Source organism: Sinohyriopsis cumingii, chromosome 10 (assembly GCF_028554795.1).
Source record: "Sinohyriopsis cumingii isolate HCF-2022 chromosome 10, ASM2855479v2, whole genome shotgun sequence".
NCBI classification, from domain to species: Eukaryota; Metazoa; Mollusca; class Bivalvia; order Unionida; family Unionidae; genus Sinohyriopsis; species Sinohyriopsis cumingii.
The window spans coordinates 85,612,931-85,638,190 of NC_142970.1; positions in this window are offsets into that span (position 1 = coordinate 85,612,931).

Sequence of the window (25,260 nt, forward strand, 5' to 3'; positions counted from 1 at the left end):
TGTGACTGGGTGGGACATCATGCTACATGTCTGTGATATGATGCCCCAGTGCTAGACATCACTATATACTGTCACATTGCAGACATCGTAGCAATATGACTCAAAAATTGTTAAAGCTACATTAAAAATCCAAATCACACACACACTCATCAACTCCAAATTCATCTTGTAGTTTAATTCTAATTCCTTTACTTTTATGTCAGAGTCTGATACAGACTTACTAATACTGATCAAAACCAAATCACTTTAATTAAAAAAAAAACTATTATTACCAAATACTGAACCAAAATATTTCTTGTTTCGTTAAAGAAGCCCATACATCAGAAAGATCGTATTTTATGGCAAGTTGAATAAATTCATCTTTTTGGAAAAGATCTAATTGTTCCTGGGTAGGATTTGAAAGAAAGATTTCCACTTTTGATGACATTTTAGAAAAAGCTTGCTGATTTCACAAAAGATTTCAAAAACTAGGGGAATTCAAATTTCAAAACACATTTTTCTAAAATATTCTATCCAAAACTCAGAATAATCCCGAGAACGTGCGCCCAATTCTTATGTTACTTGTTTAGGCTCGAATAAACAGTAGCACGAGAAAAAGTGAAAACAACCAGCTTTGAAATTTTTTTAAAAATAATTAATTTCCCTGGGAAAATACTGTGAAGATGAAAACAAAAACCCACAAAAAGCCTACGGTTTTAAGAATCAGATCCAAAAGTAATCCAAGAATAAACCACGAATAAAATTTAAAAGTCCTACCAATGAAATGTTCTAATGAATTCAAAGTTTTAGTCCCAATGAAGTATCCAAGGTGGAAGGCGATAACGTATGCTGTATTATGTACAGTGTTGTTTACAGTTCCGTGTATAATCACAAAAAATAACACTCCTGTGTTGGAAATCCGAATAAAATTTTAAAGAAATGTCTTTGTTAAATAATTCTTTATGAGCGCTCATCTATTTCTAGGAAAAAAGAATGAATCCTTTTAAATCCAAATAATTCGAATAAACATTTTAAGAACTCCAAACTGACACAACAAAAGGACACCTTGACATCGTGTTTTAAGCCCAGACTGACTACATTCTTTATAAACATCGGTATAAAACCTGAATACTGCACAAAACAGATGCCCGGATGAGGGTCACGTGATCATGTTTACATCACGTACTCTTAACATGGCCCTGACAAAGGCCAGTCATTTAACTCTAATAATAAAATTTTAAAAGTTGTTTACTTCAGTAAAAACTATTTACATGTGGATGGACACATATCTAATACAGCCTCGAGCTCATCCTTATTATTCCCACAATAAAAATAAATAGGAAAAAAGAACTTCACCTGACTTAATAATTTTGAATTAAGGTCAGGAACTAGGTCAGCTTTAAGTGTTTACAAATGAACAGTCAAGGTCAACCTATTTTCTGGAAAGTTTCCAAATCACGTTGTTGTTGTAGGGCTTAACGCTATTTTTCAGCACAAGATAGGCTATACATGGCGGCTAGTATTAATGGTGGAGGAAGAACCCGGGACAACCCCGGAAATAATCACCGACCCACGAGAAGCAACTGGCAAGCTTTCTCACATACCCTCATTGGCTGAATCCGAGACTGGAACCCACGCAGACAGAGGTGAGATGGTAGTGATCCGTAACGGAGAGCGCTTTAGACCACTCGGCCACTTGTCTCTAGCTTCTCGTGTGAATGTCTTTATTTAATTCCAGATATTGAATGATAACTAGGAATATGCGTTAAACGTTTGCCTTACTAATAGAGAAACGTTTTAACTCCTTACAGAAAGAAATGCTGGGCTTGGGTGAACACGTGCTAAATTCGACTATTGGACATAAAATGATGCAAATCTGAATGATTAGAATGTTATCTTAGTATCTTTGCAATTTCCAATCATATTCCAAGGTGCCTACTGATGCATATTGATGAGTAACTGACCGGTCGTGACTTCTCTTGATATATCAATAATTTCACAAAGTTGATTCAACGAAACTGATAGATGTAGAACGTGCCCTTTTTGGTGTATCCATTTTCTCAAATGATAGCAATTACCCTAGGTTTTAATGGAAAGACCGGGTTTGGAATTTTATTTGTCTCCAAACGGATTTGCCCTCGTTCCGGTTTTTGACTATTTGATAATTACTACTAAAGAACTGACTGATACTGGATATCTGTATATGAAAGGTTCGATATAGACTTTCCATCTAGACTCAGTAGACAAAAACAGAAAACTGTCTGAATTGAGTGATGAATGTCTACAACATTTCCATCCTGATAAAGGTAAAGGCACTCATTTAGGACTTTTCAAGATAAAACCCGGCTACATAGAATGATTTCAGGAGAAATCCTATTGAAAATACCTCAGGTGTAGAATATGTTTCGTAATTTATTCAGTTGAGTTCTGAAGCTCCAAGGAGCGAAAAAGTACTCGAGCTCAAACAAATGTTTGCACTACATAGAAAAACTATTCCCTTCATATAAATGGGAGTATACGTTACCAATCTACAACACCCTTGTAAGGACTAACATGGACTATAAAGGCACGTGATTATAGTCACCGTACAGAATGAAATACTAGACAGATTGTAACGTAGAGCAACAAAACAACACCGCAAGAGTTACGTGGAAAGTCTGAGGAAAGTTACATTTCTAACGTTGAGATACAAAATCGCCCAAGAGGATATCATGGAAAGATAATTCATCAGGCTCCAGTGCTTGTGGCAAAACGTAGAACTATAGTACCTATACTCATAAAAGTTAAAGCAACAATAAGACAAATCACTTTTGCAATAACATAGTTTTGACACGAAACAGCCTTACAGGGTAAATCCCGTCAGCACGACACTAAACAGTTTTAAAAAAATCAATGTTCTCAGATACTGGGAGAATCGAGAACTAATCTTTGATCACTACGAAACCGACATAACAGTAAGCGCAACGGACAAGAAGCAATGGGACCATAATATAGGTATAGAAGAATTATAAACCGGACAACTGGAAAAAACATTACTCTAAGTAGAGTCTGACATAATGACATTTCCAATAGAGAGCGATGACGAGGAAGTGAATGTCTATCGGCCGTTGAACACCACATGGTTTTTAATACTATTTACACATAATATGCCCTCTTACCAAAGTTTGTTTGCCAAGAAATCCATAGAAATCTTTAGCCAACGAACGCAGTCTGTTTTGTAAAGACACATACGAGTCTAAATGCATGTGGGGTTGGTGGGTGTTTACATATAGTGAAAAAAAAATATTTGTTTATGCCGACGTTTGTTTTGCAAGCAATACAGAAGCTCGTATTTGTTTTTAATTAGTGATATGCATAATATAAGTTAGAATTATATATATATATATCTTCAACATTACCCACCACCCGTTGTTCCATATACATTGCATTTGACTAAACATATAGATGGTCTACACAAGTTAACGCACACAGCCAGTTACCCGACGGATCACGGTGTATTTGACAAAATGAAGGATAACTGAAACTGACACAATTAAAAATCAATAACCTTTAGTTGTCTATAAATATATGTAGCAACATGTAGAGACCACGTAAAATAATAAAGTTTTTAGAACCTTAGTATAGTTTTAAAAACGCACATTAAATACATCACAGTATGGGCGTGCCTCCTAAATCACACCAATACACTTACCGTAAGTCTCGACACGGCTTTTACAATTTCGCATCATTTGTATATTGAACACTGTAGATAAATGGCATGGAAGGTGCAACACACATCGTTACGACGACCCGGATTTTTGTATGTTACTTTTTTATAAAAAAAATCACGTAATAGGTTGACCACTGGGTCGGGGAACCATCCGAAGGTCACATTACAATCAAACATTTCTGGTTATCAGATAATATAAGGATAATAAATATAATCTACAGAAGAAAAAAAAAAACACACGCACGCACGCACACGTGCATATGGCACACAATCTAGGTGACATGGTCTTTGTGATATTATAGTGTTTTGTTTCTGTTTACCATTAAGTCAGAGACAAGTTATATGTTCATTATTGAGGTCCATTTTTGAAGAAATTGGTCCTCTTTTATTTACCTTAGCAGTGTATTTTTCAATGTTCTTATGCATTGCAACTATTTGCTTAAAAGCAAAATTAAAAGGATTTTTCATATTGAATCTGCAAGTATAAATACAATATTTTGGCAAAAGAAGCAAGAAATTACACAAACTGTCCAGTTGTTCACTTCCTAAGAATGTTTCTTTTTTGGACAAATGTACAATATTTGGGCAAAAAGATGCAAAAACTTCAATAAAACGGTACCAAAACTGTGAAGTAATACTGCAATCATAAAAGAGATGCTCCAGACTTCATTTTCACTCTTACAGAAAGTAAATTTGTTGTCATCTAATATGTTAATTATTTTCAGAAAATCATTAGTAGCGATTATTCTATGACATAATTTAAAGTTTAAAGAGATCAACTTGGTATCCTTGTTTCAGCATTTCGCTCGGCTATAAATTTCAGACCACTCCTCACTACTTATATTTTGATTAGAAACTTGCATCCAGGTTTCTTGCTTCGCAGCGTGTTGCCTTTTAGCTTTTTTTTTTAAAGATCTTTGTAAACAAACTTGAGTAAATTTTGTTTTTGCAAGTTCATTATTTTATCCTCCTGCTTATCACATTTTTTTTGTACTAAATGGTTTTTTATGGCGTCTTTCCATGGTTTTGCAATTTTGGATATTAAGGAGAAGTATTTCAAGAAATCATCGCTTCTAGTTTTTTGTTTAATTATTTCAAAAGGTATTAAATTATCATTATCATCTACTTGATCATTCAGAATTGCAAAACCGGCTTCTGTCCAGGGTTTGTATTGATATGACATTATAGGCGGACAAAATTTAAAATACTCATGGATATATCCTCTTTAGGACTTTGCGCGTCCTCTTTCCAATTAGATACTGCCAAAATTACATCCTTTCTATTTCTGAATATAGTTGTATTGACTAAATTCTGCCACGTTCCATTTTCCTTTTTCAGCAATCTTTTAACCCATCTTATCTTAATATACCTAATGAATGAAAATATGTGTATCATATTTAGTCCTCCCTTGTTTTCTGGGAAAACTAGTATATCACGTTTTATTCTCTCTAGTTTTCCACCCCATACAAACATAAATAATGTGGGATGTTATCCGATACAAGAAAGTAATCTAATGTATTTTGTTTCAAGGGAGATTTTTGCCTCCAGATGTACATCTTTAGGTCTTGAATGGAATTTCGTCAGGGATCAATTAATTCAAATCCGTTTTTCAGGTCTTGAATCGCTGACCTTGAGTGTTGGTGTCAAATCTAAGTCTTGAACAGTGTTCCAATCTCCTCACGTTATAATTGATAAGTTCTCAAAAATTGAAATCTCCTCTTTTAACTTTCTAAATAGAATCTAGGATTATCATCATTATAACCTTACAAATTCACGAGGGTTATTCTGTTGCCATTAATTATAATATCTAAAACTATAAATCTCTCTTGACTCTCACATCTTTTTCTATGAATTATACATTCAAAAGTATTTCTAAAAATATTGCAATCCCAGTACTAGAGCAGTGGCTAAATATACATTTGTATACACAATCAGCTGCCCTATATATTCCATCGTTCTTTATACTATTAGTTTTTTGCAAGCATGCTATATATACATTCTTTTGTTTTACACAGTGGAAAATGTCCCTTCATTTTAAGACTTAACTTGCGGGTCTCTAACATTTATAGATATAATTTGTATGTTATTGTCCATGAAAACAGCAGAACGTTTACATATACATGATCTAGTACAGGAATGTATGAAGTAATTATCACCTTGAGTTTATCATATGCATGGCTTTCATATTCACACAGAATAGAAACTTCCATAATACAATCAACCATGGTGTTACAGTACATGCTGTATGTAGATCTGGCAGCAGTTAGCATTGATACAGTGAACGATGGACAACACGTGAAGCAACACCATTTGTGATAACTTTTATGCACCTCTGACAGACCTTTCCGGAGCTAAGTTTTGTAAACCAAAAGGAACAGATTAATAAGAGTATAAATTACAAATTAATTAATGTAAGAAGGGGTAAAAGGGAAGAAAAAGAAAGTTTGAATGAGCGCATATATGGAAGTTGTGGGTGATTAAATGAACAAGTAAGAAAGGGAGACTGAAAAAATTGAACGTGGAAGAGTAGTGTTGAAAAAGGTGAGTAAACGACTCAGTAAATGAATGTGTATATGAGTAGAATATCATCTATGAACTAGAGAGTGAATTGATTAGAGAGAGATATGATTACTTGGTGTTAGTTCAGTTTCAAAGGTTTCATCAAACGTAAATTCTTTTTCTCTCTATAAATACTTCCGTGAATTTTTTCCATTTTGTTTGAGAGAGACAGAGAGAGAGAGAGAGAGAGAGAGAGATAGAGAGACAGAGATAGACGGACATACAGATAGCAGGATCGATTTTGATTAAAGTTTGTACCATATTTAATTAATTTAGAAAACAGGGTTATTCAAATTTGTCATAGATTTTTCTTCGTTTCTTACGACGTTATTTTGGAAATTCACCATTGGTGTTATAGAATGGATAGCCCACTGTCGATACAATGTTTATATATGCGTATTAATGCGCCACCAGCAGATCCATCTGATAAACCAGCATTATATGTGTTTATTAGATTGCTTTATGCCTTCTTGGGAGCCTTGGGAGTCATCAGAACTACTGGACTTAATCGAAAAGCTAATCAGTTCTGGGCTGAGTCTAAACAACTCAGAAGGCGTATTTTTGGTAAACGTTGTGGGTCAGCGTCGAAACGCTGTAGGAAGGGGATTGACTACAGTGCAAAACTGAATTCATGCATCTACATTAAAAATAACATGTTTTTTTAAGTGTTGGTGAAACGCATCAGCTACGGAAAAAAGTAACGATACAAAATTTAATAATCCTGTTTCTAAATGAATTTAATATGGTCAACAATTTCATTGCAAAAATGGTACTAACAGGTGCCTCGCTTGGCGTTCAGCATTAAGAGGCTAGTGTTAGGACTGGTCGGCCTGGTGTCAGGATGATGTGACTGGGTGGGACATCATGCTACATGTCTGCGGCATGATGCCCCAGTGCTAGACATCACTAAAAACTGCCACATTGCAGACATCGTAGCGATATGACTGAAAAATTGTTAAAAAGCTACGTTAAAATCCAAGTCACAAATTCATTGCAATCCTTTCTACTTTCCCATTCCCCTCTCTCTGACTCTGTATGTCTGTCTCTCTCTCGTTAGGTCAGAATACGCAGAAATCTTGAGTGAGAGAGAAAAGAATTTGAGCGTGAAGAAACCCTTGAAACGGAACTTGCACCATGTAATCTACAAGAGATTGGTTCGTTGCAACTTTCCTCGAGATTCTTTTACAGTTTTCTTAATATCGATGATACAAAGTTACAATAGTCATTCGATCAATCTCTCTCTCTCTCTCCCCCCCCTCTCTCTCTCTCTCCCTTCCTCTCTCTCTCTCTCTCTCTCTCTCTCTCTCTCCATAAACACACTCCTGTGTCATGCGATAGCGACTCTGGACCTATAAATTTGGGTACACTTTACAGTCAAACCGATCAGCTAAAAGTGGAAAGAGAGATTGTGATGTATGAAGAAAAAAAAAAAAACAATGTTATAGTCGGTAGTAATGTTAATTAAAGCAGAATAATGACTTTGATCAGCTTAAAATACATTACAATATTTGAATTTCCTGTTATTGGTTCATCATTTCGCTTAGCTTATATTCCACACTAATTTCTATACATTCGCAGATACGTGAATGGCTGAGCTTTGAGTGTTCAAGTAGCAGTCATGTATTGTTAGTGCGCCGCTTTCTTTATTAAAACCATCTTTCATGTTTAAATTATAAATCTATTGCGTATTTATTTAATCAAAATGAATGGAAGAAAAGCCCAAAAAGAAACCATGGAGCTTATACATCTGTAAAGGGGATAATGAATAGCCACAAATAGCACAGAAACACATTATGTAGCATACACAATAGATAGGGATATGAAGAGGTGATTCACTCGGTCAATACACAGTCAATCTTAGCTTCGTTCATGGGAAATCACGTGTGAGTGTGCGTGATTTGGATTTTTAAGGTAGCTTTAATAATTTGTCAGAACTTATCGCTACGATGTCTGCAGTGTGGCAGTTTATAGCGATGTCTATCTAGCACTGGGCCATCATGCCGCACACATGTAGCATGATGTCCCACACAATCACATTATCCTGACACCAGGCTGACCAGTCCTAACACTAACCTCTTAATGCTGAGCAAGGCAGCTGCGAGTACCATTTTTGTAAGCCTTTGGTATGACACGGCCAGGGATCGAATCCATGACCTTACGCATCCGAGGCGGACGCTCTAACCACTAGGCCACCAGAGCGGTCTCTAGTGAGCGGTGGAAATCATGTGTAGATAAATAAAGTATATGTATATTATGTACTATGTATCTGTAATATACCACTATACCACTCACATACATTTTTCATTACCAGGAAACTCAATGATACAATATATATATATATATGAATGAGGGCAATTGGGTGATATGTCTACGCTAATTACTCAAGTTCACGCATTAAAAAATAGAAAAATAAAAACATTTCATATTATTGCTCTATTATGACATTTAATTTAAGTAACAACACATAATTAATAGCTTATATATTCCTAACTTTTAAATTTAATCAATTTGGAAAACATTCCATGGTACACAGCAGCATGATACCGTGCACTACAATACTGTGAGCTTAGTTCTAACTAGGTATGTAATGACTTTGAGGAGATTTTGAATTGATGACTTACTTAGAAATATATATTTTCTGTCCTGGAAAAGTGGCAAGTATAACAATTACTGATGTACGCTATATATAACTCTTGTGAAATAGCGAGTGCACAAGTTTTCATTTGCAATCTCAGATGGGGCAGATTCAAATGTTTTGAAGAGAAACAAAAACAAAAAACAAGCTTGACAACATATTTCCGGTTGTTCCTTTATTTGAAGTAGTTCTTGAGAGAATTAGGTTTGTTTTAACAAGTTACATGTATTGCCTGTGGGTCTGGAGTTCTACCAGATAGATCAACCTCTTGTATATGTATGTGTGTTTGTCTCAATATATTTTGTATGGTGTGTCAGCAAAGTTGGAGAAGCTAAGTTGCTTTATGAGCGAAGTTCTTATATATATATATATATATATATATATATATATATATATATATATATATATATATATATATATATTTATATTCCATTCGGCAACGCAGAAGTCAACAAGGGTCTTTTTCTTTTAAAAGAAGACAGCTAGGATGAGATAAGAAAATGAACGTTGGCAAAACGGCTAGATTTCTTTGTCACATGGGTGAGAAATTCTGTTATAAGGCATACATCTTAATTTGTAAATGAATACATGTACATTAAATATATTACAGATGTAGTACCTGATTTCGGATATTTATTTCTTGGTAGGATTCTCTTTAATAGCTTACTCCTAACAGCTTCTTTTTCTTAGGAACTCGTGATTTTATTATAAGTTGTATAAAGCATTTCTGTTGTATTATGCAATTTTATTTTGCATGAGCAAGCTTTGTTAAACATTTTGTTAGCTATATATCCGCTATAGAATGATTATATGTATGGCTTTGTTTTAATAGCAGTTGTGAGGAGACCATTTCTTGGTATTATACTACTAGTATTATACAGAAAATATAATAAAATCATAGAATGAATTGAAGTTGACTAGCAGTAGTATATGGGGGCTGTTTAGGGTCTACGGAAATCCCAGTAAAAAATGTCGTGGGAATGTTTAGGGTCTATGGGAAATTTAACATGGGGCAAAACCATGGGGTTGTATAGGGTCAATGGAAGTCCCAGTCAAAAATTTGTCCCGGCACTTTGGGGTTTATGGGAATTTCACAATGGTTGGCATGTATAGGGAAAATGGGAATTTAACATGGGAATGGCACCTGAGGAATTGAACATTGGTGACGGCATGGTGTTTATAGGGTGAAATGCATTTATAAGGACAAATGTTGTTAAGAACAAGCATAGACATACATAAACAAACAAATACACATTCAAACAAAGAAGATGGAAACACAAAAAAGGGATAGAAAAGTTCTAAACAAAGACTCACAGGTATAATAGACTCGAAAATGAAAAGTCTATTGTATGTGTACAAAAACTTTTATTAAAATATATACATGGGCTTTCTGGCATCTGCTTTGATCTAAGCAGTATCCATTTAATACATAAACTTTTGGACAAGAAATAAAACATTTTTACGAGTTATTTAGTTCTTGGTAATAATAAACATTTTTTAAAAATTAAAGCTCACGCGTTTCTAAAAATCACTTCATATACAACGTATTTACATTAAATATGAATTTATATTTAAAAACAAGCTGAAACAAAACAAGTGACAAACAATCAAATAACATAAAGTTCGTGTTTCTCTCTATATCCGACATAAACATTGTTTAAAATCTGATCAGCTACCACTTGTGTCCTAGCACAGATGTTTCCCATCCCTTTCATTCATAACTCTGTTGTTATGCCCACCGTTCTCAGTACACTTATCGGTAAGCAGATCAAATGCAGTCATCATCTTCGTCTCATGGAGGTACAATGGTCACCTTTCTATCGGTGATGTCAAATTTTTCTCACATCGTCTGCACATCTTCAATAGTCCTCAAAAGTTTGGAAGAAATAGATTCTGCAGGTGTGTTAAACCCGAGACATACAGGCGAGTTTTAACTGTCGTGATACATAGATAGGCTCAAACGACCTCGATCTTTGACTTGACACTGACGTTTTGAGTTCCTCTAACAGTGAGTCAGGTAGGTTCGTAACGAAACCTGCTACTTCTTCTGGTGGAACGTCAGACGCGAAGTCTTTAAATTTCACAGTTTAGGTGTTAAGGTGTCGTTCTTAAGTTTCTCGAAGTCGCTGTCTGAGTCATTTGGATGCTAAACTACTCCTTTAGGTATATTGAATCCTTTCCCTTCTTGGAGACACTTTGCTTTGACGGTATGGTGGTGAAAGAGGTGAATGATGTTTGTTCCTTCTCTTTGGTCATCTGCGTAGAGTGATTCATCTTTTGCGTCGCTTATTCTGACAAAGAAGTGTTGCTCTTGGAAGTCGTCCGTTTTTTTATACCGGGAGATATCAATATGTCGATAAATTACAGTCTTGTGTTCTGGAAGTTGCACTGGTTGCACGTTACTTGTCATGTCGTTAGAAAATAAAACAACTAAGATGTGGTACTGCATTCGTGATGTGATCGTGAGGCAGAGCACCACACTTTCCTTGTTGGCCCCGTGTTTACCCAAGACGGAGTATTTGACAAAACCTTTCCGCTACTTCCAGATGATTTACGACAAAACCAAATACATGAAACACGTAGACTATGTTCGTGAGGACTTAATCATAGTCAGTTACGAAGAGGAAGTGGTCTTTGTAGAAGCCGACAAATTTGGAAATGTCATCATTATAAGCCTGGACGAACGAGCACCCACACGACAAAATTCTAAGTTTTGCTAGTGGCGGTCCTATAACTTATGGCTATGAATACCGGGACCCACATGAAAAAGTGCACACGGAGTGTTGTTGTTGTTGTTTTTTTTTGTAGGGTTTAACGCCATTTTTCAGCACACGATATGCTATATACATAGCGGCAAGTATTAATGTTGGAGGATGAACCCGGAAAGAACCACCGATCAACAAGAAGCTGCTGGCAAGCTTTCTCACATACCCACATAGGCCGAATCCGAGACTAGAACACACGGAGTATAAAGTGAAAGGATTAACTCTCAATTATCGCAACAGTCGACTGGAGAACTTGGACGTGTTGAAAGAAGCCTTGTAGCATGGACAGGATCAAAACATTAAAGTGTTTAATATCGGCCTTTGGAAAAAAGTCTATCAAATCGTGTAGCAGAAGAGAGTTCGGCTTCCCAACCTCTTCATTTTACCATACGGTCTCGTCGATATTGGTCAGCATATAAAAAGGGACAACCTCCAAGACCGATAGTTCATTGTAACTACCAACGTCAATCGAGAAAGCTGAATTCTCTCAAACAGCAAGTTTTGAGCGTAAAACTCAAGTCCAACGATAAACTCTGGTGTGATGCTATGCCTCACGGTCCCATCACAAATGGAGTACCACATGTTAGTTGTTAATATACTGACGACATGACAAATTACGTGCAACTAGTGCAGCTTCCAGAACACAAGAGTTTAACTCGTTGACATGCTGATATCGCCCAGTATAAAAAAGGGACGACTTCCAAGAGCGACACTTCATTGCGAGGACAAGCGACGAGAAAGATGAATCAATCAACGCAGATGACAAAAGAGAAGAAACAAACATCATTGACCTCTTTCACCACCATACCGTCACAGCAAGATGCATCCAAGAAGGGAAAGGAATAAGTTGACCTAAATGAGTATATTATAATCCAAATTACTCAGACAGCGACTTCGAGAAACCTTAGGACGATAACGTACACATACACGATGAAATTTAAAGACTTCGCGTCTGACATTCCACCAGAAGAAGCAGCAGGTTTCATTACGTACCTAACTGACTCACTGTTAAGGGAACTCACACGTCAGTACCAAATGAAAGATCGAGGTCGTTTGAGCCTATCTATGTATCAAGACAGTTTGAATTCGCCTGTATGTTTCGGGTTTATCACACCTGCGGAATTAACTTCTTCCAAACTTTTGAGGGCTATTGATGATGTGCAGACATTTATGAGAAAAAATTGACATCACCAATGGAAAAGTGACCATTCATATGGCATACGTTTTACCTTTATGGGAAGAAGACGATGACTGTACTTGATCTGCTTACCGATAAGTGTACATAGCAAGATGGACATAAAAACAGATTTATGAATGAAAGTGAGTACCTGATGGGAAACAACTATACTGAGACACAAGTGGTAGCTGACCAGATTTTAAACAACGTGTGTGATGGATATATAGAGAAGCACGAACTTTGTCCTATTTGATTTTTTGTTACTTGTTTTGTTTTAGCTTGTTCTTATAAATGAACATTTAATGTAAATAAGTTGTATATGAAGTGATTTTTAGAAGGACGTGAGCTTTAATTTTAAAAAAGTAGCTTACTAGAACAAAGAACTAAATAACTCCTGAATAGGTTTGTTTCATGTTCAAATGTTTATTTATTAAATGGATAGTGTTTGGACCAAAGCACAGGCCAGAGAGCCCATGTATATGCTTGAATAATGTTTTGTATCAATTCAATAGACTTTTCTTTTTCGAGTCTCTATTCTATCTGTGTCTTTCTTTAGACCATTTCTATCCCATTTTCGGTGTGTGTCTTTGCTTTAGTGTGTATGTGTTTGTTTCTGTATGTGTTTGACTGACCTTATCAACCTTTGCCCTTATACATGAATTTCACTCCATAAAATGTTCAATTCCCCAGGTGTCATTCCCACGTTAAATTCCCATTGTTCCTATACATGCCCACCCATGTGAAATTCCCAAAGACCCAGTAGTGCCGGGACAAATATTTGACTGGGACTTTCATTGATCCTATACAATCCCAAGGTTTTGCCCGATGTTAAATTTCCCATAAACCCTAAACATCCTCACGACCTTTATGACTTGGAGTTCCATAGACCCTAAACAGCCCCCATATAATACTACTAGCAATGTTTTGGGATACAAAGGATGTAAGGCACAGACGTATAGGGTGAACATGATTGTATTCTTGCATGTACAGATTAAGTCAAATGATAAATAACGGATATTGATATTGAGTTGAGAAAGGAAAATTTATTGCGTTGTTTCATGAATACAGATCGGTTTGTAAATATAAACAGAACTACAAACACTAGGATAACCACGCTATCCAGCATAATACTGGTCATTAACTATGGCAGTTCAATTACAAACAAAATGGCTCTGGAAACTTCAATAAAGTTTTGAATACTAAAAGACTAGTTCATCAAAAGCGATCATGAATGCTATATCACTTATTTGCATCATCAGCCATCTGATTACAACTAAATCAAACATTATACTTGACACCAATTAAAACATCAAACTTTTAGTTCTTTCAAATGTGTTCATTCACCACAGAAATAATAATAACCTTTATATGAAGAAAAAAAAAAACAAATGAATGCACACAACGGCATACACTGTAAAACTAACTGTAATATATTACGAAATTTACTAACTTATATATTTGCAAATGTGCACGTACAGACATAACTTTAATTCAAGTGTATAGTCCCGTATCAAAAACTGAAACAATATCAATCTTAGAATAATTATGGTATAATTACAAATCTCTTTCTCTCTCCACATTATAACTATTGCTACTATATTATATAATTCTCAGAAGTTTGTTTCAAATTTATGGATGGAATTATCAGCTGAAGTAATTATCAACGCATCCAGAAGTGACTTGTCCATCAATCTCCATATTTACGTTAATGGCGAGTTATTTTACACAATTTATGATAAGAGCATCATTCCATGAAAGTCATCAAACTGAATTTTATAAGAAGAACTAGTAAACCATTGCTATAACAGCTTGATTAGAGACATTCCAGCCAAAAATACTAGCCATATCTCTAGAAATTACATTCATGTTTTATGATCCTGTGTTGCTTTATATGATTTTGACTAAAGTGATTACCATTTACTCAATGCAAAACTTCAGTACATCACCTAAACAAACTACCTCACAAAACAGATATTGTACTTAAGCCAAACCCCCACCCACATGTTATGTTTTAAAATTAGGGTAGCTAGGTACTAGTAATAATGAGGACTTTGTATAGTGTCTAATCTTTAGAAGCCTAAGCGCTTTACAACATCAGACAACAACTATAACATAAAAAAGATCTATAATGATACGATTACAAAACACAAACACCATGAAATTAGAAAACATAAAAATATGCTGAAAATATTTTAGGTAGGAAACATTATTAGGTCTTTAAGTTTGTTATTACAGTCGAAATAAGTGAGTTTTAAGAGCACTCTTGAATGGGATCACTTTGTCTTTGTGTCTAAGTTCAGTGTGAAATTCATCCCACATTGCTGGGCCCTGATATGCAAAAGAACGTTGTCCATATGATTTCGTTTTCATTGTGGGAATAATGAGTATACGATTGTCAGAAGAGGAGCGTAAGTATCTTGCTGGTGTGTACACATGGGTGAGGTCGGATAGGTATGTTAGACTGGAGTCCGTCAGTGAAACATAGCACAGAGAACAAATTGTGTGTTTGATTCTGGATCGAATGGATATCCAATGTAGGGTACAGAGCAGGGGGATGTGAGCTCTGATCGTGGTACTCTAAGAATGATCCGAGCAGCTGTGTTTTGAACATTTTGAAGTTTCAGGAGTAGATATTGACATGAACTAGACAGAATGGAGTTACAATAAGCCAGTCTTGAAAGTACTAATGAACACACAAGTGTTTTAGTGGCATCAACTGAAAGATATTTGCGAATGGAGCTGATGCGTCTCAGGTCAAGATATGCAGCTTTGTATATGTTCATGATATGATGGTGCAATGTGAGATTATTGTCCAGAGTAACACCTAGGTTTCGTACTGTCTGTGTGAATTTAATGGTGGTGTTGCTGATATTTATTGTTTGAGGTAAAGGATGTGAATGAGAAAGTCTTTGTGTTGTGGTCAGAATGGCCTCAGTTTTATCATCATTCATCTGCAACTTGTCACATGTCATCCATGATTTCACATCAGAAATGCACCTCTCTCCTCCTTGGATGTTAGCATCAACTTCAGTTGGGTGGCTAGATTTGTATATTTGGGTGTCATCAGCGTACAATTGGTGAGACACTGGATGATGATTTATGACACTTGAGAGCATCTGAGTGTATAGAATGAAGAGAACAGGTCAAAGAACACACCCTTGTGGAAGTGGAACACCACAGCAAATATCAACTGGACTGAAGTGTATTCCGTTTGAGGAAACAATTTGTGGCATGTTGACCATGTAGGACTTGAACCACAGTACGGCTGTATCATAAATGCCAAATACATGCTGGAGACGGTGAAGTAATATATCATGGTCTGTTGTGTCAAATGCTGCAGACAAATCAAGGAGGGTGAGGAATGTAATCTTTCCGCTATCCAAAGCAGAGAGGTGAGATACAAGCTGGGATAGAATAACATTTTCTAAGAGTTTTTATATGAATGGGAGATTAGAAATTGGGCGGGAGGTCTTTAAATCGTTATGGTCGAGTGCTGGTTTCTGCAGCAGAGGCTTTACAACGCCAGTTTTGAAAAATGTTAAGAATTCCCCGGATGAGAGAGAGGTACTAATAACATCAGTTAGTGACGGGAATACTGGATCTAAGCACTCAAGCATCAGTGATGTTGGAATTGGATCAAGTTCACATAACTTTGGTGCACTCTTCATCACTATTGTACGTACTAAATCCATAGAGACAGATTCAAATGCTGCTAATCGTTGCCGCTCAAATTCTGTATCCCAACTGTATGGTGACGACGACTAAAATTAAATTGTGTTGTCAAGATTATCTCTAATGGTTTGTACTTTGTCCGGAAGATATTTGCAAACAGGTCCGGAAGGTCGACTGGAAAAAAGGTAGTTGGAAATGGTGTTCATTTGTTCCTTGACATTAGCGTGTTAGTAATCTCGAAGAGTTCTTTGCAGCTGAAACTTCCCATGATCTTTGTACTGTATTGGGCTGATTTCGCTGCATGGACTATGTTTGTGACGTTCTTCTTAGCGGCTTCAGAGATTTTCTTATGAATAGTGAGTCTTTTGAAAAGCCAAAGCCTCTCAGCTTTACAGCAGTCTCGTTTAGCAGTGTGAAGCTGGTCCCTAACACTGCTGTACCATGGAGAATACTTCTGAGTTGATTCTATGCATTTGGTGGCTGGGGCATGTTTGTCGAGCAATGAAAGCAGACAGTTATCAAGTTGTTCTGCTGTAGGAGGTAACACAATTGTTAGGTTTGCTTGGATGTCATGCATTAATTTGTTTCTATTTATCATACGGAGGTTTCTCTTAGTAGCAAATAAAGGTGGATGGTTAGCGACTGATACGTCAAGATGGCATATAACGCATAGGTGATCTAACACAAGTTCGTGGGATACCAGGGAGGACCGTATAATATTATCATCAGGTCTATGAAGAATCCTGTCTAAAATGTGGTCAAGTTTATGGGTGGGTTGGTTAACTGACTGTTTGAGGTTGAAACATTAATAGAAACTAGGATTTTTGATGTGATTTTGTTTCCGGGACTGTCAAAGTGAAAGTTGAAGTCTCCAAGAATAATCAGGTCGCCACCTATCGAATTTCCATACTTCAGTAGATTCGGAAACTGCTCAAAAAAAGAGAGATTTAGTCAGCTTGTTTTTTCTACTAGGATGAGGGCCGTATAGGCAGAAATAATGGACTGAGCCTTTGTTCCAGTGTGAGTGTGGTTTGGATTAGTTCAAACGATGTGGATATAAATTGAAAGTTGTGGTTTGGTTAAGACGTTTGATCATGGAGTTGTTTGTGATAACAGCAATTTCACCTGCACGAGAGTGGCGGGGGAACGACTTGATGGAGTAACGGGTGGTTGTTAGATCCGCGCGCTTGGACTCATCGCCTGATATTTTTAGCCATGTTTCTGTCAGGAAAAAGACATCGATATTCTGATCGTTGATAAAATTAACTATTTCGGTGCGCTTTTCCGGTGGTCCTACTGATTGGACAATGAATAATGCAATACGCAGAAGTATCTCTTGGACAGTTGAACAAAGGCTGACGATTTAATAGGGATTTGAATTAGGTTATCTCCATGAAAGGTCGAATTTTTAAATTGTTGAACCGGAAACGGATAAGGGAGATGACTGGAATTCTTCTTCCTGTTCTACGCCGGCCAGTTTTGAAACAAAGTTTCTTTTTTTCACTTCTGTTTACATTCAAATAATGATGAATGTAGTCCCAGTTCGTTTAGTCTAGAGGAAAATGTAGTATGGAGAGCCAAGGAGTGATTATTTAAAGCACTTAATGAGGGTCCATCATAACATAAACAGGTTGACTTGCAAGTGTCATGTGATGGCGGTTTGTTCAACAACAAAGAGAGCTGTAGCAGTGGAACAAGACAGCTGAGAAAAAGTCTAATTGTTCTCGTATCCAAAGCAAGGAGATAAAGAAACACATAAGAACTGAACAGCAAATGCATAGTGAAGAAAATAACGTAGACGAAGACTGGTGACTAGCACATATATCATGAAAAACGGCACAAAAAACAGCTTCTTCAAGTCGGTTTAGCGATAGCGGCCATATATATATAATGAGTATTGTATATAATGTACTGAGTGCTTCAGAGTATTGCAGGGGTGATGCTACCAGGCGAAGTTGGCAGATATTACTGCTCGATTTCATGAAATTGGGACTACTGTACTATGATGAAACAATGCCTAATTCTGTATCGCAATTTAAACATCACTGTGTGTGTGTGTGTGTGTGTGTGTGTGTGTGTGATTTGGATTTTTAACGTAGCTTTAACAATTTTTTAATCATATCGCTAGCATGTCTGCAGCGTGGCAGTTTATTGTGATGTCTAGCACTGAGGCATCATGCCGCAGACATGTATCATGATTTCCCACCCAGTTACATTATCCTGACACAAGTTGGACCAGTCCTAACACTAACCTCTTAATGCTGAGCGCCAAGTGAGGCAGCTGTTGGTACCATTTGTAAAAGTCTTTGGTATGATTTGGCCGGGGTTTGAACCCGTGACCTCTCTCATCCGAGGCGGACGCTCTACCACTAGGCCACCGGAGCGGTACGATAAAAGTAGTGCAGGGAATAGTTTGTGTGTGTATGTGTGTGTGTGTGTGTGACTCGGATTTATAACGTAGCTTTAAAAAAAGAATCAGTCATATCGCTACGATGTATGCAGTGTGGCAGTTTATACTGATGCTTAGCACTGGGACATCTTGCCGCAGACATGTAGCATGATGTCCCACCCAGTCACCCATAATGTCCCACACCAGGCCAACCAGTCCAAGCACTAACCTCTGAATGCTGAGCGCCAAGCGAGGCAGCTGTTAGTACCATTTTTATAAGTCTTTGGTTTGACTCGGCCGGAGATCAAACCCACGACCTCCCGCAAGCGGACGCTCAAACCAATGGGTCACTGGAGCGGTCAGTATCAGTATGTAAATAGTAATTTGTTGTTACAAATTTTAATCGATGAAGAGCATTTTCTAATTCATTTCGTTATAAAAAAGATAGAATTTTACAGCGGCTTTTTCTTTATAAATTCAGTTTGAAACCGTACGAGAACCTGTAATGGCGGACATCGCTGTATCTGTGATACACCACTTCATTAGATTGTATTCTTAAATAATTGGGCAAATAGATTCAGGAAAGATAGCAAAATTTAATGAAAACAAAGTTTAGATATTATATAGATAGAAAATGTAGCCTAAATATTTAATAATGAAAGGTCATAAACATGGGACAATGTTATGATGTGGAATTCGAAACAATTGTTGTTAGGGTATATATAGTAGTGAAGCAAATGCTCTTTAACCAGTGCATATCGTTGCTATCAGTATTCAGGCAAATACTAAAACCATAAATATGCAGTCCTATTAATGGATTTTTGTAATAAATCTAGAAAGTGAGCAGTTGAATTGAGATGCACACACATGGCACAACACGTGCTCTTTGATGGGTTCGAATGTATAAAAAGGGTTCGCATCATTTATATATTGATTTGAATGCTTCAGTGTGTTGTCTATGGATAGTTACAGTAATGTTTTACCGGGAACAATTAAATCAGGACGATGAGTATGATTTGAAGTCATTCGCTCATTTGTTCCAATGTACATATTGTAGCTGTTGTTTTGAAGTATGCTAGAAATCGTTTTGACTGCAATTTTACATAAAACATTTAGAAAATAAATAATTACGTGTTACGTTTTAGGTATTATTACCAACTTGCAATTACATGATTTTAATCTTGTTACTCCTATCAGTTAAAATTTATCAAATGTATATTTTCTGCTGTTCTTTTTTACGTCATATGGCCAAAATACACTGCATTTACCTCAATCAAAATATGCATTTAAGACTACAAGTATATATACAATGGGTATGGATATAATAATTTTCATACAGGTACAGAATGTGTTGATAAAACATATATAACACAGATTTTTCAATTTGAAAATAAGCTATTGCTTAAAACTGCTAAATGCATATTGAGAAATAGAGGACATAATTAAAATAAGAAATGCTGTTTAGTTTCAACTTCTCCCTCTTTAGTCACTACTACCTAAATTTAAAGTTTAGCTTGATCCATGGGAATGTTTCTTACCATGAAGATAAAAATTGCTAGGGTCATCAGTAAGAAATTGGGATGGTCGTCTGACTGAAAACAAAAGTCTTTCTCTGAGGATAAAAAGTAAGACATCAGTGGCATACACTTGTAAATACCGAAAATTTGCACTATAAACGGTTGAATTAAAATACAGTTATCATTGGAAATAAAGTTTCTGACTTTACATTCAATGCTTCAGAACCAATATATTACAAGCCAAACATTTAATTATTACATGTCACATGTGCTGGGCACAAATCGTTGTTTAATTAAGCAAACTGTCACAAAGACATAATTATGCATAATACATTTACTTGAAGGTGTCAGTGGTCACAAAACTGTGTAAGTCATTATGCCATAATTGCCAAATATATAACTGTTTATGAATAATATATATATATATATATATATATATATATATATATATATATATATATATATATATAATAAAAATAATAGTAATAATAATAATAACATAAAGTGATTGTTTGAATGTGGTTATCTTCGAACCAATATTGATGTGATAGGCAAAGGACATTAGAGTTTCAGTTCATTATCAGTCAAATGTCATGTGCATAATGAAAGAGGGATATACGTTATTTTCATGAAGCGGCAGTAGTTAAGTGGGATACCCTACGTACAATGGGAATTAGCATTACAGGGACCCCTGGGACACTCTACGTACAATGGAAATTTAACATGGCGAAAAATCGTGGGACACTCTACGTACAAGGGGAATTTAACATGGCGAAAAATCGTGGGTCACTCTACGTACAAGGGGAATTTAACATGGGAATAAATCGTGGGACTGTCTAGCGTCAAGGGGAATTGAATATGGAGAAAAATCGTGGGACTGTCTAGCGTCAAGGGAAATTGAACATGGTGGGATTGTCTAGGGACAATGATGGTAGAGGGTCAAACACAACAGAGACAAAGACATACATACACTAGCACAAGCGGGAGATTTATATATAAAGCATTACCAAGACCTGAAATCTTGCTGGGGTGTTCAAAAATTTGCATAATTGTAATGATGCTATAAATAGCTATAATCAAGGAAATGCTCAACGACAAAATGGATGTGACTAAAAGTAACGCTAAAATGACGAAATTGTCCCAGAATTTAAAGGAAAATAAACATATCCCCGAAAATTAAGTTACAATGGTTTAGACTAAAATGGATAAAATTAGTAACTACTTACAATATCAACTTCTGTGACGATCGTGAATAAATACCTATGTATCTATAATCAGCTGAAATTCCTATGAAATCCCACTATCTATTTATAGCTCCAACTTGTGGGTTTTTCCTTTGGAAAATCCCACTATCTTTTTATAGCCTCAGCTTGAGTGACGTTCCTGTTTATGAATTCTAGTATATATGTATAGCTACAAAATGTGGAAATCCCCAAGTCGATATTTATAGTCTCAAAATTTCCAGCGTCAGTGACGTCACTGTACTGAACACTAGGGGATAAATGTCAACAGTGTTGCAAGTGGCTGACCTGAATACACGCTACTGCAGGTAGGTAGGTAGAGTGTATCTGATAGGGATAAAGTGAGTTTTTATAGGGACAAACAGAGACCAGTACACACACACACACACACACACACACACACAACGTACGCGCGCAGACATACGCACACACACACACACACACACACACACACAGAGGGAAGAGGAAAAAACAAACCCCAAATATACTATCAATACAGAAGGGAGATAACACAAACCCCAAATAAACTATCCACACAAACGTACGCGAACGCATACAAACCCCAAATATACTATTCACACAACGTCGCTAACGCATACAAACCCCAAATATGCTATCCACACTCGGGAGGAAGAAGAAAAAACAACCAAATATACGATCTACACAACGTACGCGAACACACACACACACACACACACACACACACACACACACACACAGAGGGAAGAGGAAAAAACAAACCCCAAATATACTATCAACACAGAAGGGAGATAATACAAACCCCAAATAAACTATCCACACAAACGTACGCGAACGCATACAAACCACAAATATACTATCAACACAGAAGGGAGATAATACAAACCCCAAATAAACTATCCACACAAACGTACGCGAACGCATACAAACCCCAAATATGCTATCCACACTCGGGAGGAAGAAGAAAAAAGCAACCAAATATACGATCTACACAACGTACGCGAACACACACACACACACACACACACACACTCACACACAGAGGGAAGAGTCAAAAACAAACCCCAAATATACTATCAACACAGAAGGGAGATAATACAAATCCCAAATAAACTATCCACACAAACGTACGCGAACGCATACAAACCCCAAATATACTATCAACACAGAAGGGAGATAATACAAACCCCAAATAAACTATCCACACAAACGTACGTGAACGCATACAAACCCCAAATATGCTATCCACACTCGGGAGGAAGAAGAAAAAAACAACCAAATATACGATCTACACAACGTACGCGAACACACACACACACACACACACACACACACACACACACACACACACACACTCACACACAGAGGGAAGAGTCAAAAACAAACCCCAAATATACTATCAACACAGAAGGGAGATAATACAAACCCCAAATAAACTATCCACACAAACGTACGCGAACGCATACAAACCCCAAATATACTATCAACACAGAAGGGAGATAATACAAACCCCAAATAAACTATCCACACAAACGTACGCGAACGCATACAAACCCCAAATATACTATTCACACAACGTCGCTAACGCATACAAACCCCAAATATGCTATCCACACTCGGGAGGAAGAAGAAAAAAAACAACCAAATATACGATCTACACAACGTACGCGAACAAACACACACACACACATACACACACACAGAGGGAAGAGGCAAAAACAAACCCCAAATATACTATCAACACAGAAGGGAGATAATACAAACCCCAAATAAACTATCCACACAAACGTACGCGAACGCATACAAACCCCAAATATACTAATAACACAGAGTGAAGAAGAAAAAGTTTTTTGAAAGCACCTAAGCCCTCACCTGCAATGACCAACTCTGTCAAACACCTACACCCCACCCCCACTCCCAACACTACAAAACCCATTTAACCCGTTATTTTATGGCATCAGTGTATGATTTAGGAAACATCAAGACACAAAATGATGGATGAATAGACTGACTATTGTTTACCGACTTGCATGCCTAAAGAGCGTGCGTGAATGAAAACATCCTTCCATTTCAATTCTAACTAAAACATGATCCAGAGGGATAGAGAGAGGTGAAAGAGCACAATTTCATAAAGTGTGAGTAAAAACAAAACACGCCATCCTTATTATACAATGTCAAGACCAAGAGACACTTACGTTTTCTTTCTGGTCTATTCTCTTTTAGAAGGTAGTATGAAATTTCACATCAGGGCCAACGCATCGGCTCACATTGTCAATTTTTCCATTTCCATGTCTTTACTGGCACAAGTTCTTCATCATCTTCAATTTCTTCTTCTTCTGAATCCCTCTTCTCTGTTTCGTCTTGTTTTTGTTTCTTCTCTTTTCTCGTAGGGCACTCTGAATTCCAGTGTCCTTTCTCCTGACAACGATATTAGGTATCTTGACTTTTGTCCCTCTTTCTTAGACGAAGCAGGTATTCTGGAGACAAATACCCATTTACCTTTGCAGATATAGCAAACTTCATTAGCACTTACACACTTTCGTATGACTCTCATCAAATCAACGATCAAAAGAGTAAGTTTTGTTGCCACTTTCGCATGTGAATTATGCTTTCGTATGACTTTTAGCAAATATTTGACCAGCAGGTCGATCTGTGCTGACTCTTCCATCTTCTTGATCGTTTGAGAGCGGAATGAATACTCTGACGCTAAGACACTCTCCTTATATACAGAGACCTGCTGCGTATGAAACCTAGTCAAATGTAATTTTGCAATAAGATGAAACGATTTCATTGAGGAAGTAAAAAGCAATGATGTACCGTATCGCCTCACACAAAACCTGAAGTGTTAGTTCAAATCCGTGTCAGCGATTTCGAAGACGACATAACTGAGCTTTAATCAATGCTCTCCAATTATGCCACAAAACCACGAGTCCTGATTCACGCCAAAAGAAATTTCGTTCGGTCCATAAAAAATAGTATCACATCTGAGAAACGCAAAAACGAACTTCCAGAAAACTGAGAAAGACGGCTTACACCTACAACGTAAATGTATGAGTTCAAGTAGTGCGTAAAACTTAGTCAAATTAAATTTTTATAGTCAAGACGAAACGATCTCTTTTCGAACAAGAAAGCAGACACCAAGCGACAATGGCGATCCGTGTCACACAACACTTTTCAAAATGTATATTATCAGAGGTTTGTTCTAGCGATCTGCACGGTTAAATTAAATGTTGATGTATTTTGCAATAAGACGGACACAATTTCCATGGGATCGCCCATGGTACGAATGTTCGTGCATTAGTTTAATTTTTAAAAATATTTTTTTTTATATAAATCGCCTATAGGATAGACCCAGTAAAGCATGGCCATTCTCGTCACTGTCTGAATAGCTACTCAAGTCAATTCGAAGCGAACGCGGTAAGAAAATAAGTATAGCCAATGAAATGGCTTACAACGGGTGATGCATTGTTTTGTTCTAGGACTGTGTGGCATAATAATCCCTATGTTCTTGCGTTGTTACCATTACAGTGCAGACAGACTGAAATGTGAACTTACAAGCCCTCTTTGTGTGTGTTGTACCATTTCCTCTTACCACATCAAAATACTGAGCGTCACAGTATTGGTTCGCGTTTTCAAAC